General features: G+C 36.0%; 2 long non-coding RNA genes across 2 annotated transcripts; both read left to right on the top strand.

The window, feature by feature from the left end:
- Positions 1-2,098: 2,098 nt before the first annotated feature.
- On the top strand, positions 2,099-12,902 carry LOC122136029. The gene is made up of 4 exons (XR_006153884.1): positions 2,099-2,237; positions 8,130-8,275; positions 12,276-12,408; positions 12,706-12,902. It is a non-coding gene; the product is annotated as an uncharacterized LOC122136029 (long non-coding RNA).
- Positions 12,903-13,894: 992 nt separating this feature from the next.
- LOC122136032 lies at positions 13,895-16,246 on the top strand. The gene is made up of 3 exons (XR_006153887.1): positions 13,895-14,608; positions 15,818-15,991; positions 16,099-16,246. It is a non-coding gene; the product is annotated as an uncharacterized LOC122136032 (long non-coding RNA).
- Positions 16,247-16,673: the final 427 nt, after the last annotated feature.

Raw genomic sequence — 16,673 nt, 5'->3', positions numbered from 1 at the left:
ATATGGCAGGACTTTTACTTTCTGACCCCTGGACTATCCACCTCTGGATTTGGTGGGCTTTTGATTTCTTGTCTTTTGTTTATTTATTTTTGGAGTTAAAATTAGTTTTTTATAATTTGGAAATGTACACCACTCAATTAAACACTTAATTATTTAATTGCAATGTATATCTTCTTTCAGTGAACTCAACTGAATTAAGTTCAGAGTACTCATAACTGTTAAGTTTTTAAAACTTAAATCGTTTAAAGGCAATCGGTTTCCTCAAACGGTTTGAGTAAACCCAACTTGTCATGTTTTTAAGGATATTCGGTTTACTCAAACGGTTTGAGTTACGTTACTTGTCGGGTTTTACAGTGCATTAGTCTTGTGCTGAAGAGTAGAGTCTGTGCTTCAGTCAGTGATGGAGCAGAAACACTGATGTTCTGCTGCACATTGCTTCATTTAAAGGCTGTAACTGTGGAGATACAGTAATGATCTCTTTACTAAGTACTTCAGCACATACATGTGTACTTTTGCTAGCTAATGATGAACTGCAAAGATTTGAGCAAAAGTTCTGTCTTTTCCCTGGAGAAGTGATCTGTGAGGGAGCTGGATCTCCTTCAGGAGCAGCTGATGAGGCCAGACTGATAAAAACAGATGAAACGCTGTGACTGTCGTCCGTCAGAGAAGAGCTGATGCCTCAGACGAGAGAGAGAGCTGCTGGAGAGAACATCCTCCAGTTTGACGAACACAAGCGTGAGTTCTTCCTCCGGCTCCTTGAGAGAGATGTCTGATAAAGAACCTGCAGCTGCTGTCATTGATCAGTTCTGCTCACAGCTCGGAAGAAATGCTGTTGTTCACTGTAAGTGTTTAGCATTTAAAATTCCATGTAATATTTATAATCGCTCAGCTCTTATATGTATAAATGCTGCTCTGTTTGAGGAGACAGCAGCACTAGAGACGTCTCTCGTCGTTGACATGATGAAATCATTCAAATGTTGCGCTGAATAAATTCTCATCTGACAATTATTCAGTCCAACTTTCCAGAAGATCTCTCTTCTTCAGCAAACACTACATCTAGTTTCCAACAGACTGCTGAGATGTTCTTCACAAATTCATTCCTTACAAAGCTCTGAAATGGCAGCAGAAAGTCTTTAAATTTGTGAAGTCATGGCATGCATTCAGAATTTGTGTCTTATTTTTCCAGTACAAATATCAAAAGCACAAAAAGTTAATAGTGTTATTTTAATGTTATTACAAAATATGTTAGTTGGAAGGGTTTTTGTTTTTTTTTTTTTTTTTTTTTTTTTTTTTTACATTAGATCAGATAACAATCTAAGCTGTCATATGGTCATGTTATTTCTGTCCCTCAGATGTTACAGTGTGTCCCACCTACGGGGCATGTTGTCACATTTCACTTCCATTGTTTTAGGGTAAATAAAGAAAAAAGTATACACTGTAATTCTAAAATAAAATTAAAATGTTTGTACTAGATGTGTGAAATTAATGTAAAAAATAAAAAATACACTCTGAACCCTAAGTGTAAGTTTGTGCCCCGCTCTCTCCTACACCTGGTATTGTGTTAATGTCATTATTAATGTTATAATACCAAAGACCATATAAAAGAAATGAAAACATAGAGATCCATCTTTGAAAAAAACTAAAGCAAAGTGTCCATTTAAATGCAATAGTGGCAGAAGAGAGATGATGGCATACAGATACAGACAATATAGGATCCAGAAAATATTACTTAATATTAATATTTAAATCAATCAAAAAAAAAAAACAACAAAAAAAAACAAATTTACTAGACTGGGGATTAGGACATATATACACAATTAAATGTATATTAAAAATGTATATTAAATGTATATTAATTGCAAAAGCTTTAATTTAGAAAGAATTTAATTGAAAGAAATCACAACTAAATTTGAATGAAGTGGGTAGAAATTAATAGCATTTATTTATTTATTTTTTTCCATGAGACTAAATCAGTAGAATGTAATTGAGGAAGCGTTATGTTACACACTCCAGTGCAGCAGGTGGCGCTAAACACATTTAATGATAAACTACAAAAGAAGAGAAATGGGCGGGGTTTCTTATGTTCTTGACAGCACACCTGAGGTCTCTTGCGCATGCGCGGTCTGCAGCCTGAGGATACGCTTTTTGTGTCGAAAGCGAAAGTAAAGCCTCAATACTTACCGAATGTAAATTCACATTTCGAAGACATAAAAACTGCCAGAAAAAATCATATTACGGTAAGTTCAGTTATAAGCTTTAGATTGCATGTCATATTATTGTACAATGTTTTAGTTTTTCGCGTTGCTTTCATACTAAACTCGAGCTTAAAACCGCTGTAGTGAGTTGTGACGCATGTAAAATTGGATAATCGGAAGTTCTTCTTCAAGATTATAACGATATCGAGCTCTAGGGATTCTTTTAGTTGAGATTAATTCACGGATTCTTTACAAATTAATATGAGCAGGCTTTTATTTTTGGCTGGGTTGTTAAAGTTTTTTTATTATTATATTTTTTTTTTAACTGTACTCTACAAAACAGTGAACAATCAAAACATAAGGCACATCAATAAAATATTAGTATACATAAATAATAGTAATTACACTCACAACAATAATAACAACAATGAAGGAAAAAGATTGTGGCTTTGCGAAGCACTCTTAAACCATTTTATTCTGAATGTACCAAGAAGAGATTCAGAGTCAATGGCCTTCAAGCCTCCTTGATCATACTCTTTAACCAAATAGAAATTTACATGAATAATGTGTTTTATTCTTCCATACAAATTTAAATAGTCTTGAATTCACAGATGTAACTGAATTTGGGGCAGTGTATAGAGCATAGGACAGATAGATAAGTTTGGATATTCCCTCTGTTTTTTACAGGAGGATTCTGCCCAATATAGAAAGGTCTCTAGATAAGATTTAAGCATTTTTTTCATACCTTTGATATAAAATAAGATCTGAATGTTCTCTCTAAAGACATGAGTTCAACTGCTAGATTAAGGAGTAATTGTGAAATTGGACATCTTTGACATATTCCTCGTTTAATATGAATTCTGGGTGATGAACATAGGTTAAGAGAAACACTACTGTAAATATCATTATAGAACATGGAAATTACTCTACAAAACATACAACCAAAGCCAGAGATTTCTAAAGATTTTAACAAAAACAGGATGTTCTTGGGTATCGAATGCCTTGAAAAAATCCAGAAATAGAAATAAACTCAACAGAGGAATTAAGTAATTATAATCAAGCACAGAGTTGATATTCTGAATTCCCGTCAAAACTTCCGACTGAGGCTTTGATGGCGGCGTGAAGAACGGAAGTGGAAGTCTCGATGAAGCATTGTCTGCTGTCGTAGCTCTTTGTAGACGAACCTTCAATCTCCATCACGTCTATAGTTTCCTCAGACGCTGAAGCTGTCGTCACAGAGGCTTGTTCTCCAGTGTTTGCTGCCCATTACACACACAAGGGCAAAGTTTCGCTTTAAACTACTGTAGAAAACATCAAATAAACAAAAACTAACAATACTTTTGCAGTCACCGTAAACCAAGATAATCTGCCTTTTACTCAAATATATCAGAGCCTGTGAAAAGTTTGATTTGTCACCCCCCCCCCCCCCCCCCCCCCCCATATACTTGTTACGGGATTCGACATGCATCAAAAAGCAGTCAGTTTATCGAGTCAAGAACTAGATCAAGCAACGAACTGCGCAAAGTTATTGCGTTACAAACCAGTGAAAGTCTGCTGTGTTTTATTATGGGAAAGTGCTCATATTAACTTAATTCTCATCTCACAACATTATATGACACTGGAGTGATATTTTCTGATACTCCTCAAAAATATTATGCCACAAAATAGCCTACATCATAAATCACACAGTCTTTCGATGAAGGTGTGTGTGTGTGTGTGTGTGTGTGTGTGTGTGTGTGTGTGAGAGAGAGAGAGAGAGAGATAGAGAGAGAGAGTAAAAATATTAATTTAAGTGTTTGTTATAGTTTGTTTTGGGCTCAAAACTTGAAAAATGCAGACAGTTTAGTATGAAAACTGAATAGCTAACAAATATCAAATGATTAACTAACTTTACAAAACCTTTGTCAAAAGCTTAAAAGCCAGTTATTGTTGGGCTATTTAGCATCAGTAAAACTCAAAAAATATCTGTTGTTTTGCATGCCTATATCTGTATCTGTATCTGTATTATTTTTTTGTCAGTGTACAGCTATGCAAAATTTCCTGTGCTGAAGGACTTCCTGCTTCCTTAATTTTTTAGATGTTACATTTTGCAAAGCAAATTTGGAGTTGACGTCAGTGTCATATAAACTTACTCCACTTGCCTTCAAATTCTGCAAAGAAATGGTGTTTTTGATTAACTTTACTATAACCAACATCTTCATCTTCAGACTGTATGATTTATGGCTATTATGTTGCATGTTATTTGGAGGAGCAGCATATTGAGGAGAAAATGTTCATTCAAATGTTGAACAGTGAATTCAGATTAAACTATCTGCTTGTGAGGGTCCGGCACAGTAATATGAGCCCTTTCACATACTAACACACAGAAGACTTTTCAATGATCTGTTCATCAATAATCTTACGTAACTTGTTTCTTAGATGTCATGTGCAGTGTCAACATATCCTGAATTTGTACACAGTATGCCTAAACTGTATTACTATTACAGATTACAATACTCAAACTATCCTCCTTATTTTTAATATAAAACGGTGCGGCCATTTGTAACTTGAATGTGTCATTCATTTCCAGTTATTTTAGCTGTACAAAAACAGTCCATTTGCAGCTTTATATTGAACAATGGTATTAGTCATCATCATATTTTATTGCATTATCATAATCATTGGTTTGTAGCACAAATAGTTTTACCATTTACTGCACTTTGTTATTTTCTAGTTATTTACCTACAGCAGCTAATGAACTGATTTTTAAGAAATTTTTTGCTTAAACATTGCTGCTGTTTTTCTAAAATTTTCCAAAGGCTGGGACACACCAAGCTGACTTAAAAGAACTAGTGGTGATGGAAGCCAACGGTGTTGTCACCTCATGTGGGCAGTGTCTGGACTGTGTTGGCAGCGACCGAAACAGCACTCAGACTACAGCTGACTGCAAACTAACATGTGTCTTCTTCTCCTGAGTGACAGGGATTAGCTGTTTATATCAGCAGCTATCAATAGTATATATATATTTGCCATTCAAAAAGGAGAAACCGATACAAAGATATACGAGATATATACACAGATATACGAAACGTAAAGAAAGCAGCACTTCCTTACCATTTTGAGTATCAGTTATGTTGATAACTTTATTCATTGTGTCAATCAATGTTTTTATGAAAATATCTGGATATTGGAATGTTTGAGTAAGATCAGGTAACATAAGAACAGCCTTTTGTCCATGACGCCTTCATTTACATGCTCATTTTCATCACTTTCATTTTCCCTGATAGCACATGTACATCACAGGGACGTCTATTTGACATCTGAATAATATTTTCGAGTGTTTGCTCATCTGCAATACGTCTATAGGACGTTTCCAATCACGTGTTAAAAAGATGTTTATTAGATGTCTTTGAGATGTTTAGGATTTAGAAAGTAGCCTATGTAAAACTGACATCTGAAAGACGTCTGTCAGAGGTTTGTACAGAGCAGATGCTTTCCAGATCAAGAGATCTTTAACAGACATCTTGCAGACATATGTGTGCTATCTGAGTTACAGTAATTCTCAGGCACTCGTTCGCTAAACTGAACATCCAATCAGAGTACTCACTCTCACCGATGGCGATTCAACGTGTTAAATCGGACAAACTGCCCCAGACGTGCAGAACACACCAGCAAACTAGCCCGACAGGTGCTCACCAATGGCCAACCGTCAGCTTGGTGTGTCCCGGCCTTAACACACAACTGACAATTATGGGGTGAACACTATGCCTGGGTGATAAAACGCTATTTATCGACGGTACACCTTCTTCGATAACGATGTAAAAATATTCCATATAGTGCACGATAAAGGCACGTGCTATGAGTGACGCAGACAGCACACACAAACACACAAACATGAGTGCTGTGGGTGCCTGCCTGTGATGAGGAGATTGTGAATAATAATAATAATAATAATAATAGAAGAATATTAGTTGGAATTTAAAATAAACATTTGCATTTGAATGCAAAAATAGTACAATCGAATGTTAGGTAGGGCTGTGCAAAAAAACGATTGCGATTTTCATGCACAGCTCATCAGGAAAGACGCTCCTGTAATTAGTAGTATATCTCCAGCACGTGCGTTCAGATCAGGGTTGCCAGGTTTTCACAACAAATCCTGCCCAGTTGCTTCTCAAAACTAGTCCAAATTAGCCCAATCGCGTTTCCAGGAGGTTCCCCGATAAAAATTTGCATCCCGGGGTTTAAATATAGTTTTTTTTTTCGGCAGGGTTCCCTTGGTAAAATTCTCATTTTAGGGGCTAAATATCACGTTATTGGTATTGGGGTCGCTTCAACCCGCGAACATAAAAACAACCGCAGACTTGGCAACACTGGTTGGCATTTACTACACAGAGCCGTAATTCACTGACAGTCTACACAAAATCGATTTTAAAATCGCAGGCGATTCTTTGTCGATTTTGAAAGCGATTTTTGTGTAGATTGTCGGTGAATTACGGCTCTGTGTAGTAAATGCCAACCAGTGTTGCCAAGTCTGCGGTTGCTTTTTTAATGTCTGTGGCGGGTTGAAGCGACCCCAATACCAATAACGTGATATTTAGCCCCTAAAATGAGAATTTTTATCGGGGAACCTCCTGGAAACGCGATTGGGCTAATTTGGACTAGTTTTGAGAAGCAACTGGGCAGGATTTGCTGTGAAAACCTGGCAACCCTGATCTGAACGCACGTGCTGGAGATATACTACTAATTACAGGAGCGTCTTTACTGATGAGATGCGCAGGAAAATCGTATTCGATTTTTTGCACAGCCCTAATGTTAGGCGTGTGTCAGGGAGTGTCATCAGTGGAGCGCGACATGCAGTGATGATGATGTAAGTGATGTTGTTGCATTTTAATTTTTTGTGTGTCTAGCCTATTCATTCAAAATATTTTTTTTGATTAGGTGAAAACCGAAACCAAGTCATTCACACAGATGTATAGAAAGCCATGCAAAGTTAAAACAGTTTTAAACTTTTAGAAAACATTTCACGAATTTGTGGAGGTTTATTCCTTTTTACTGCGTCTCATATGTTTTTAAAGACAATCTGTGTGATCGGTGCTTCAGCTCTTTGTATTAAGCAATGCATAAACACGTGATGCCGTTTTGTTCATAACTGTTTATGCAATTTACGAAATTATATTTGATTTATATGAGTTAATTTAGACATAATGCACAATTTTTTACAGACAGTTATTTCCTTGTGTTGACAGTTTAATGTGCTGCATTATTTTGCTCATTGCACCCTCTGGTGGCCTCGGAAAACAAGACAAAAGTTTAACCTATTTAATCTGCATAAAAAATCCTTAGAAATTAGATGTGTTTAATTTTTATTTGTGTGTTTAACTGTAAAAAAAAAAAATGTTGTTTGTCTCAATAAATTTAGTTAATTTAAAAATACAGTGGTTAAATGTAAAAAAAATTCTATTGCTCTTCATTTGAAAAAAAAGGTATTATAAATGGCAATAAATAATGATATCGAACGATATTAAACATTATATCGTTGATACATTTTTTAGCTATTTTATGTGAACACACTCAAACTCAGGACTCAGAGACGCGAAATAGCTGAGACAGTCTAACACAGATGTCAATCAAACTTATCAAGCATTATACACAAAAATAAATTATATTCATTCTCAATTTTGAGATGTTATAATCATTATTGTAATTGTTCAGATGAGTAATCAGTATCATTTTAACATACTTCTTGCACTTCAGAGTAAACCATTATATGGACATTTACTTATTTACTTTATCATTTTGGTACACAAAAGGATCCTACACAAACTGCTGCATCAAGTTTGGGAGCACAGAATTCTCTCATTGTGTGTGTAGGGTTAAGATTTGTTTTCACTGCAGTCACTGGAGTAATAATCACAATATTATGTGTCATGTGTTCTCTTATGTTTCCATATGCAGGTGTGAAGTCAGTTTGTCATTATGGAGAACAGAGAGAGCGGAGAGAGATCTTCATCTCCTGATCACAGCTGTGTGTCTCTGAAGAGTGACGAATCCATGGGTTCTCGTCCTTTATTCAGTAATGATCCAGTGACCTCTGACCACAGGTGAAACACTAAACTACTGCTTTATTAATGCAAGGATCTAATAATTTACAAACAATCCATCACATTGCCAGACAGCTCAGTGTGATTAGTGGTTTTGATTTATTATAATGTGCATGTGCTGTATGATAACTCGGATGCTGCTCATGATTCAGTGTTTTCAGAGTGGATTTTGTATCGTACTGTCAGACATTATTACAGTAGCATGAAAACCTTGTTTTGTAATAAATGCTACTCCACACAAATCTTTGCAGCTGAATTTTTAATTTTGTATGATTTAATTATTATCTTTTCTGGATCATCTGCAAAGGCTTAGTCAAACTGGTTGGAAGACCTGCTGGTAGAGCATTACAGTAGTTGAGTCTTGAATTTATGAGCACTTCTTGGATAAGTAGCTCTGCCACATATTTTGACTGAAAGGGTCTGATTGCTGACTGGCAAGAGTTAAAAAAAAAGCAAATTATAAACTTAAGTGACGAAGCGACACTGCCTTGATTGTGTAAGTGACAGTTTGCGTGTGGCTCGGTTATAGTGCAGACGCGATGTGGTGATTTTTGAAGCCATTTGCACATTTTGAGAGGGAAAGAAAGAGAGAGCGCGCACAGTGGGTTGTTTGTGAAATTACATCTTACAGAAAGTTTTCAAAATACTTTGTAAGTTATTAATAAAGAAATATGAATTGATCCTCACCTTCAGCATTATAATTATTTTACCCATGCCAGACAGAGATTGAGGGGTGGGGTTAAGAATTGTGCTATAATAACCCCTAATACAACTCGTTATATTGACTAAACACTTCAAAGATGTTTTGTGAAAGATGTTGTCTCTGTTTTGGGAAGGATGAACATTGTTAATTATACCATATTTATTGTTTCAAAATTTGTTATTATTTTACTAAAGGTTAGGGGTGGATAATTTAATCAGTTGTTTATTATTCATGCAACAATACAGTGTAAAGTCTTAAGTGTACATTTTTCGAAATTGAGATTTATACATCATCTGAAAGCTGAATAAATCATCTCTCCATTGATGTATGGTGGGTTAGGAGGACAATATTTGGCCGAGATACAGCTATTTGAAAATCTGGAATCTGAGGGTGTAAAATACTGAGAAATACTGAGAATATACTCAGAAAATACTCTGCAATAACTTGTCCGTGGGCTTTTTAAAATTACTGTCAGTTTAAGTGCATGTGATTCAGTGTTGGCAGATATTGCTTTGAAAACAAATAAAACCAAAAAATAAATTAAAAATATATAAATAAACTTGCCTTGCATTGCCTTGCCTTGTTACATTTAGGGCCTGCCCGAAGGGCTACCAGGGATTTAAAAATTTGCATGCCCTGTGATACTATACAGATCCTTTCAGAATTACTAAACCACTGACCCAGCATCTATTATAAAAAACTTGCTGGACATGAATTTTAATGACTATGTAAATATATTGAAATTACTGAAGTGTTCATGCAGTGTGCCAAGATTGCGTGCACATGTTTGCCTGAAAAGCTGTTTCTTCTTGCTTTTTAGAGTATTGTACCCACTATAATGTAGTGTTGTCAAAAAGACCCAGTATTTCGGTACCAAGTCGGTACTAAAAAAGTAAAACATTACGGTAACAGGTTTTCTTAAGTACCAGTGGTACCCGGTCAACTGTTTTTTTGATGTGCTACCCGAAATCTATCCTCTTCCAATGTTTCCAAGTCTGCGGTTTTCCAGCAGATTTGGGCTACTTTAACACTGTTGCCGCAGATTGTTTTTTCATGTCCGTGGGTGGGAAAACGACCCAAATAACGCGGATTTTACCAGGGGAACCCCGCCAAAAACACATGTATTTTATCACCGGAACACGATTTTTAATGGGGAACCCCCTCGAAAACGCGATTGGGCGGGCTTGGTTGTGAAAACCTGGGAACCTCTTCATAAAAGCAGTGGCCACCTTAAGGGAAGAAAACGCATCAAACTAACAAAACACCCCGATCAAGTTCAAGCAGGTAAGTTTCAATTACATTTTTAATATTTAGGGCTTCTGTTATGAATATTATTCAATATTTTAATTTGAATGTCGAATTGACATAAACATCGCCATTAGCGTATATGTAGTTAATCATTAGCATAAGCATGACTAACACTAATATAATGAGCATTAGAATGAAGTTTCTTTGTTAACTATTTAATAATAATAATAATAATAATAATACATTTTATTTATAATGCGCTTTTTCTAGAACCCAAAGCGCTAAAAATGCTCCTATAACTTTTATTACTGTAAAAAAAATCAGGAGGACATAATGGTATTTACTATTTTTACACACCAGAAGCTTTTAAATGAACTGTGTATCCAAAATATGCATGCTAGAGAATGTACAAATGTATTGTTAACAGTGTTTATGTCATATCACTAGTTCACTAGCAGGTTTTAAAAGCCCTTTAAAATTACATATGAACACAGTTTGTATTAAATAAAAGTACAGTCAAATTTGATCTCCTGTATAGACTTTACTGTACAATGACTCAATGTTTTCTAACATGAGTTAGATCTAGTAACATCTTACAGTGAGTGAACAATATATTTTTACAACATTCATTAATGTTGAATAATTAACTTGATCATTCATGTTTGTTCATTGTGCATTAAATAATTTTAACATATTGAACTTGTGATTTATGTATTAGCAAATTTTGAAATTAACCCTAAGACGAATAATTGCCATATAACTTTTGTTTATTGTTAGGTCATGTTATCTAACAAATGAAATCTTATTGTAAAGTGTCTAAATCTATTTGATATACATTCAATATATGTAATCCTATCTAAAATTATTATAAAAGCTGAGGTTTGATATTTACTGAAAGGTTATATTTTAGCTGGTCAATGATCTAATGTTGCATTTGGCCAGACTCAGTCCATTGCTTTACTTAAATATATTATATTTTACAGCTGCAGACTGAGGAAGATCCTGAAATACACCAACAAACCCTAACAGACAACAGTTTAAAGATGTTTTTTTTTAATGGCAGTAGAATTTTGACTAAACTTTTGGGTGAAACCCGTTTAATTTTTTTTTCATACTTTTATTACTTGTGGAAAAACTTGAAACAATTTTAATTATAAAGGATGGCATTGGTTTAGTTACATTAGTTTTTTGTTTAACTTTATTAATAAAAATAATGTTTTTCAATTAGAAAGTTTTTGTGTTTTGTTTGTTACCGAAATTGGATTTTCACTGGTTTTGGTACCGAATACTGAAATTTTGGTACCGTGACAACACACTATAATGTATTGATTGAAATTATTTATCATTAAATAATTACTTTTTTACCACTCTGCACACCTCCTTTGACCTGCACACCCCACACTTTATTCTGTGCTATTACATTCTGAACTTGTAACAAAAGCAACTTTCACATGCATCCGATTGACATATAAACCACATAGATGCTCTGTTTGTTGTTAATGTAGGCTACATTTCTGCAAAGTTGCTTCGTACATAGTATTACAGCATTGAAGTTAAAAAAAATTTGCCGGCTCGCTTCCCCATGTTTGCGCATCTTAAAACGCTTGAGCAGCGCTGCTGCTGCTCCCCCAACTACAATGTCTTGCAAAACATTAGAATGGTCGAAAACCCGTGAAATGTTGTGTGGTGTGTTTTGCTGAATGTTTAGCAATTCATCCCTGGTGAAACTGATTGCAGGAATAACTAACAAAAACATAAATACAACTGTGGAGCACGCCATCGAGGCTGTTGCACCATCTGGTTCATAATCCAAAATATGGTATGTTATATTGTTTAACTTGTTATATGGTTTAAATTGTGTGTGTGTGGACAGGAGTCAGCAGGGTTTGCTTGTGATCATAAACAAAGCACATAACATTATTATGGTCAGAGGAATAATCACAATCACCAGTGATTCAGTTTTCACACTAAAGACTGGTGTTAGAGACAACAGACTGAATAAATCAGCAGACAGAACTAAAGGAGGAATCATTTTATGTGTTTTCTCAGGATCTTCAAAAAAAGACGAAGCGACAGAGATCTTCATCACCAGAAACCCAGCTGTTTGGTCTATGAAGAGTGCAAGATCCATGCCTCATCCTCCTCTTCAATTTAGTAATGAACCAGTGACCTCTGACCCCAGGTGAGTATAAACATGTAGTGGGTGATTTGAGTGATTTATAGTCAAAAAACAAATAGAGAGAAGAGTTTGGGTTGTTTTATTTTCACCACAGATCTGTGGACAAATGTTGAGTGATTGCAGATTAACTTTGACCTTTTTTTTACTTTTTAAAATGAACTTTAAATTTTAAACTGAAATTTAAATGTAAACAACAGTAATTATACAGAAAAATACAAGATTAGCATTTGTATTGATTTAATAAATGATTTACATCTTGATTTTATTCTTGCATTAAAACCTTTTTTCTTGTTTCTGCAGAGTGTTTTTAAAGAAGGTCAGACTGGAGACCTGCAGCAGGATTCTCCTGAACCACAAGATGATGTTCTTCAGAGAGTCAAAGAGCAGCTCAAAACCAGCATGAAGAACAAGTACGAGAGATTATTTGAGGGACTGAAACTCCAGGGAGAATGAAAGCCTCCTGAAACAGCATCTACACACAGCTCTACATCATAGAGGGAGAGAGAGAAGGAGTGAATGAAGAACATGAGGTTTTTACAGATGGAGAAAACAGCCAGAACACAACACTCACAAGACACTCCAATCTACTGCAACGACATCTTTAAAGCCTCAGCTGAAGCAGGATGTGAGGAGAAAGAGCAGATCAAGACTGTTCTTACTAAGGCATCGCTGGAATCGGAAAAAACCGTCTCTGTGCAGAAGTTCATTCTGGACTGGGCCGAGGGAAAAAGCCAATCAGGATGTAGATTTCATGTTTGTGCTTCCATTTCGAGAGCTGAACTTGATCCGAGATCATCAGTACAGTCTTCACAGACTTCTGCTGGACTTTTCATCCTGAACTTCAAGATCTGGATTCACAGATTTATGAGGAGTGTAAAGTTGTGTTCATCTTTGATGGTCTGGATGAAAGCAGAATCACACTGATGATGTTTTCAGACGCTCAGAAAGTTTGTGATGTGACTGAGACTTCATCAGTGGCTGTGTTGATGTCAAAGCTTATGAAATGTGAGCTGCTTCCCTCTGCTCTCATCTGGATCACCTCCAGACCAGCAGCAGCCAATCAGATCCCCTCCAAATACATCCACCGTCTGACAGAAATTCAGGGATTCACTGAGCCTCAGAAGGAGGAATATTTCAGGAAGAGAATCATTGAGCAGCATCAAGCCAGCAGAATCATCTCACACATCAGAAGAGCAAGAAGCCTCCACATCATGTGCCACATCCCCGTCTTCTGCTGGATCTCATCCACTGTGCTTCAGAAGCTCCTTGAAGAAGATCTGAGTGCAGAAATCCCCCAAACTCTGACTGAAATGTACATCCACTTCCTGCTGATTCAGATCAACACGAGGAAGCAGAAGTATGAAGAGAGAGATCAAGAGAAACTCCTGCAGTCCAACAGAGAAGGTGATTGTGAAACTTGCTGAAGTGGCTTTCAAACAGCTGATGAAGGGCAATGTGATGTTCTATGAGGAGGACCTGATTGAGAGCGGTATAGACGTCACTGACGCCTCAGTGTATTCTGGGATTTGCACTGAGATCTTTAAGCAGGAAACTGTGATTCATCAGAGGAAAGTCTACAGCTTCATTCATCTGAGCGTTCAGGAGTTTCTTCTCGCTGCTTTCTATGTTTTTTACAAACCACATTAGGAGCACTACAGAAGCATGTTTTGATTCACTGCATAATTTGTACAAAAGAGTAGTTAATAAAGCTCTTGAGAGTAAGAATGGGTGTCTGGATCTGTTCCTGCGGTTCCTGCTGGGCGTCTCACTGGAGTCCAATCAGAGACTCTTACAGGATCTACTGACACACACACAGAGAACAGCTCAGAGGCCATCAGAGAAACCACACTGTACATTAAACACAAGATCAAGAGTCTAAATGATAATGATGGGCTGTATGTACATGAAATAAATGAGCATCACAAACAAATTAAAAAACATCTCTCAGCTGGTCAATCCATCAATCTGTTCCTCTGTCTGCTGGAAGTAAAAGATCAGACTCTGTTCAGAGAGATTCAGGAGTTTTGTGAAATCAGACAAACACTCAGAGAAGAAACTCTCTGCTGCTCACTGCTCAACAGTGTCCTACATGCTTCAGATGTCAGAGGAGCCGCTGGATGAGCTGAACCCCATGAAATACAACACATCAGATGAGGGGAGAAAGAAGACTGATACCAGCTGTGATCAACTGCAGAAAAGCTCTGTGAGTGTTCAGTTATTAGAAAATAAAGAAACATGTCTAATAATGAATCTAGTACATTTTAAAATGAACCATTTCTTAAATTAAAGGTTTTCTCCTAAATAAACTCATGACATTTGTTTTCATTATTTTATGTGATCATTGAGGTTCACTTATAAGGTTAGTAAAAGTTGTTTGCAAAAAAACTTTCAGATCATGATTATTTTCACTCAGTCTGACTGTTGTCAGTAAATGTCTACTGTTATGATTGTCTAACATCATTGCACCTGTCTCCTGATCACCTCACTGTTCGCCGCTGCTGGATGCTTATATAACTGATCAGGTAAAACAGGTGTTGAAGGTGTTTCTACTACAGTGTACCATCACAATATGAAGAAATTAGAAAACAGCCAATTTTGCAGTTTTGGGAGTTAATCTGTCAGAATAAAAGAAAGAAAAATTACTTTTAGTTTTAGTTTGTAATTAGTTTTATCAAATACTCTTTTTACAGGGATGAAGATTTTTTTGAGGTCTGAAACTCAGTATTTATATAGTATTTAAACATTATATATATAGTGACATTACATATATCAAAACATCAAAGAAAGTTTGATTCCTCTCATTTTGCTCATTTCGACTTTGCTGGGAGAAATGTCTGATCTGAAGGCATTATAATTTAGGGTTAATGATGTTTAAAGTGTTTAAGATTTTTTTGTTCTAAAATTTAAGATGTTCTGTTTTCCTTTTTATATAGCCAGCTGATTTGTTTAAGATGGAAATTAGTGTTACTTATATTTTGCATAGTGCATAGTGTTATAGGATATAACAGCCATGAATAAGCAGGAAACATCTCAGTAAAACCAGAAGTGAAGGGGGATTTGGACTTCCTCAGTTTAAGTTGTATTATTTGGCTGTTCATTTGAATATTTTCTCATTTTGTAAAGATTGTCTCCAATGTTGTGATTTTCAAGACATGCCAGATTGTTCACTCTTCATGCAAGCATATATTACTTCTCTCCCAGCAATTCTCTATATCCCAGTGAGAACTATTAAAGCATTATATAATTATAATCCAGTGATTCATCATTTATTAAGAATAAGGAAGAGAGTGATGAAAATAATTAAAACTGATTAACTGACTCAGGAGCGCATTGTTTTCAGGGTGAAATATTACAAATATTTTGTTCCAGGTTCCTGAGGACAACTGACAATTTTTCTTTGCATCTCTTCTAGTCTTTTATGGCTGTAATCTCACCGAACAGTGTTGTGAGAGTTTGTCATCAGCTCTACAATCCTCAAACTGTGTCCTGGGAGAGCTGGATCTGAGTAAACAATGACCTGCAGGATTCAGGAGTGGAAGCTGCTCTCGCGTGGACTGAAGAGTCCAAGTCAGTTGCATATACTAAGGTATTTAAAAAAATATAAGATATCATTTACAGTCAGCCAGTTATAATGTCATAGTGTGCCTATAAATAATCTGACTATTGATGTGTGTGTTCTCCTCTCTTTTTCAGTCTTGCTGGTTGTAATCTCACTGCACAGTGTTGTGAGAGTTTTGTCATCAGCTCTACAATTCTCAAACTGTGTCCTGAGAGAGCTGGATCTGAGTAACAATGACCTGCAGGACTCTGGTGTGAAGTTTATTTCTGATGGACTGAAGAGTCTAAACTGTCAGCTGCAGATACTGAGGTAGGTTTTAACTGGTATAAAAATTATGCTCATTATTAAAATATTCATTATAAAGGTCATTGCACAATGAGTCCGAAATTTTCGCATGTGTTTTCTCGTATTCGTGATCCGAAAAATTCGTCACGCACAGAGACCTTGCACACTGAGTCCGATGCGTATTAATGAATGCGTTATGAAAAAAAAAGCAAAACAATACACAATGGCATCTTCAATTAGTGAGGATGATTTTTTTTTTGTCCTCTCTCTCTTAAAAAGAGGAAATATTGGGTCCATCCACTCCTGCGATCGCATAGAGAGGAAGGAGAGTTCCACCTCCTTATCAAGGAGCTGTGGGATTATCCAGACCGATTCAAAGTTTACTTTAGAATGTAAGTGGCTCAGTTTGATGTTTTGCTAGCGA

The sequence above is a fragment of the Cyprinus carpio genome, chromosome B1 (genome assembly GCF_018340385.1).
Source record: "Cyprinus carpio isolate SPL01 chromosome B1, ASM1834038v1, whole genome shotgun sequence".
Classification (NCBI taxonomy): domain Eukaryota; kingdom Metazoa; phylum Chordata; class Actinopteri; order Cypriniformes; family Cyprinidae; genus Cyprinus; species Cyprinus carpio.
This window is presented reverse-complemented; position numbering and strand designations above follow the sequence as displayed.